The following is a 3837-nucleotide window of genomic DNA, read 5'->3' on the forward strand; positions in this document are numbered from 1 at the left end:
ATCTTTGGACACTAAGGGGCAAATTAGCATGGCCAATCCACCTAACCTACACATCTTGGGCGGCACGGTAGCACAGTGGTTAGCACTGCTGCTTCACAGCTCCAGGGACCTGGGTTCGATTCCTATCTTGGGTCACTGTCTGTGTGGAGTTTGCACATTCTCCTCGTGTCTGCGTGGGTTTCCTCCGGGTGCTCCGGTTTCCTCCCACCATCCAAAGATGTGCAGGTTAGGTTGATTGGCCATGCTAAAATTGCCCCTTCGAGTCCTGAGATGTCTAGGTTAGAGGGATTAGTGGGTGGGATATGGGGATAGGGCCTGGGTGGGATTGTGGTCAGTGCAGACTCGATGGGCCGAAGGGCCTCTTTCTGCACTGTAGGGTATCTATCTATCTATCTATCTATCTATCTATCTATCTATCTATCTATCTATCTATCTATCTATCTATCTATCTATCTATCTATCTATCTATCTATCTTTGGACACTAAGGGGCAATTTGGCATGGCCAATCCACCTAACCTACACATCTTGGGACACTCAGGGGCAATTTAGCATGGCCAATCCACCTAACCTACACATCTTGGGACACTCAGGGGCAATTTAGCATGGCCAATCCACCTAACCTACACATCTTGGGACACTCAGGGGCAATTTAGCATGGCCAATCCACCTAACCTACACATCTTGGGACACTCAGGGGCAATTTAGCATGGCCAATCCACCTAACCTGCACATCTTTGGACACTAAGGGCAGTTTAGCAAAGAATAAATACTCAGAGAGTAGTAAGGGCGTGGAATGCCCTGCCTGCAGCAGTAGTGGACTCGTCAACATTAAGAGCATTCAAATGGTTATTGGATAAACATATGGATGATATTGGAATAGTGTAGATTAGAGGGGCTTTAGATTGGTTTCACTGGTCGGCGCAACATCGAGGGGCCTGTACTGCGCTGTAATGTTCTATGTTCTAAAGGGAATAGAATGAATGGAAGCGTGATTGGCAAATCTATTCTTTTGGTGAGAGAGAGAGAGAGGCATTTTTAAGACAACAATGAGATGGTGAGTTATTGTGGTGTGGTTCACTTGAATGTCATCTGCAGCTGTGAATAGCTAATAACATGATGAAACAAACCTCCTTGTCACTGCAGTTAACGCACGTGTTTTTGCAATCTCATGATACAGCTGACAGCATAAAGCAGCGGCCCTTGAAGCAAGGAGAGTGATCTTTCTGATTTGATTTGATTTATTATTGTCACATGGATTACTATACAGTGTAAAGTATTGTTTCTTGCGCGCTATGCAGACAAAGCTTACCGTTCATAGAGAAGGAAAGGAGAGAGCGAAGAATGTTGAGTGTTGAATTGATTTATTATTGTCACATGTACACGGCGAAAAGTATTGGGCTGCGATTCTAAGTGCTGAATTGGCAAGAAAAACTGTGTGAATAACGCTGATTTTCTCAGTGGGAGCTCAGGCTCGAACCTCTCACACTCTGTGCAATGCTGAGGTCACAATTGTGAATATCATTAAAAGCTCGGGGGGGGGGGGGGAACGGGGCCTACTCGTTCCCGGATCCTGACAGTTCTGGAACTCTACGCATGCGCAGTGCCCCCGAACTGTCAGTCTCCTGTTTGCTGGCCAGCTCGATCGCTGGCCAACCCGGAACCCTCACAGCGCTGCCCCCCCCCCCCCACCCACCCCCCCCCCCCTCCCGCCCCCATGGCCCAATCGTGGCCCCCCCCACAAGCATTCTTCCCCCCGTCCCGGAGCACCCCGATCTCCAGCCCCCTCCACCCACCCCGGCAGTGACGATTCCACCCCCCCCCCGCCCCCCCTGCAGACCCTGCCCTCCGCCCCCCCCCCCCCCCCACTGAACCCCCACCTGGGAAGCAGATCCCCCACCCCGGGAGGCAGACCCCCTCCCCCACCGGGAGGCAGACCCCACACCCCCCCCCCCCCCCGCAGTAGACCATCCACACCATCCCCCTCGGCCCTGCCCACAATGGCCCTGTACCTTGGTCCCACCCACTTCCTAGCCTGCCATAGGCCCTCCTCTTGGCCCCACCCCCTTGTCCCCTAGGCCCTGCCCCTAGGCCCCATCCTCTTGGCATTGCCTGATGCCTGGTGGGCAGTGCCAAGATGTCCCTTGGGCAGTGCCAGGGAGCACAGGCTGGCACTGCCAGGGTGCCCATGCCCGGGGGGGCACCGCTCCCACACCGCCGGACCCCTGGGGGAGGCCCCGATTGCCCCCCCTTCACTCCAGCGGGGTCTCCCGCTAGTTCCCCGCAAATGGGGAGCTACTCTAAACCCCGCGGAGGGAAATACTCCTGACGGGGTGGGAGATGCTATCGACCCTGATAACTCCATGCCGGCCTCGATGATGACATTTAAAATACATTATAAAAAGATTGAAATGACTTACCTGGTCTTCCCGCCGGTTTCCAGCACAGTCCCGACTGCGCCTGCTCTCCGGCTGTGGGAAACGTGCATGTGTCGGGAACACATGCGCAAATCCTGCAAAATGGCCGACACATGACTCTCCCATCCCGTCGCGACAAAAAACATGCGTGTCAGGGAGAACCGGACCCATTGTTTCTTACACGCTGTTCATACAAAGCATACCATTCATAGAATCATACAGTGCAGAAGGAGGCCATTTGGCCCATCGAGTCTACACTGACCACAATCCCACCCAGACCCTATCCCCATAACCCCATGCATTTACCCTAGCTAGTCCCCCCTGACACGAAGATACTGACAACAATTCCACCCAGGCCCTATGCTGTATTCCTGTAATCTCATGCATTTACCTTACTAGTCCCCCTGACACTAAGGGGCAATTTAGCATGGCCAATCCACCTAACCCGCACATCTTTGGACTGTGGGAGGAAATCGGAGCACCCGGAGGAAACCCACGCAGACACGAGGAGAACGTGCAGACTCCACACAGACGGTGACCCGAGGTCAGGAATCGAACCCAGGTCCCTGGCGTTGTGAGGCAGCAGTGCTAACCACTGTGCCAGCGTGCCGCCTTCACAGAGAAGGAAAGGAGAGGGTGCAGAATGCAGTGTTACAGTCATAGCTAGGGTGTAGAGAAAGATCAACTTAATGTGAGGTAGGTCCATTCAAAAGTCTGATGACAGTCAGATGGAGATCTGATTATGTCCTATTGCCCGAACTGTAGGTACTTTAGCTCATTAAGCCCCAGCGAACCCCTGATATTAAACATTATGGGGATAAGACATGAGGGTCTTGCCATGGACCCTTCAAAGGGACACGTTTAGTGGGAAATATTTATGGAAGAAAAAAAATTGAACAGATACATTAAAACTCAAGAAAGAAGGTCTTGCATTTATATGGCACCTAATCACAACTCTCATTAACATCTCAAAAGGCATCAGATACGATGGATTGTCTGGAAGTGTTAGGCAACTGCATAGCAAGATATGAGTTGGACCATTTTTGCTTGATGGAGGGATGTTGGCCTGGGACACTTGAATGAGGGGGAGGGGATGGATGGTGGGGGCGGGGGGGGGGGGGGGGGGGGGAGTGGGGGGGGTGCAAAACCTGTTCTTTTTTAAACAGTGGCCTCAATATCTGCCTGAGAGGCAGACGGAACCTTGGTTTAGAAAACAGAAGCAGGAGGAGGCCATTCAGCCCATCGAGCCTGCTCCGCCATTCATTTTGACCATGGCTGATCATCAAATTCAATATCCTGACTCCGCCCGCCCCCCCACCCCGCCCCCTCACCGTCCCCGTATCCCTTTATCCCCAAGAGCTAAATCTAAGTTCTTCTTGAAATCACACAACGTTTTGGCCTGAACTACTTTCTGTGGGAGTG

The sequence above is a fragment of the Mustelus asterias genome, chromosome 24 (assembly GCF_964213995.1).
Source record: "Mustelus asterias chromosome 24, sMusAst1.hap1.1, whole genome shotgun sequence".
NCBI lineage: Eukaryota > Metazoa > Chordata > Chondrichthyes > Carcharhiniformes > Triakidae > Mustelus > Mustelus asterias.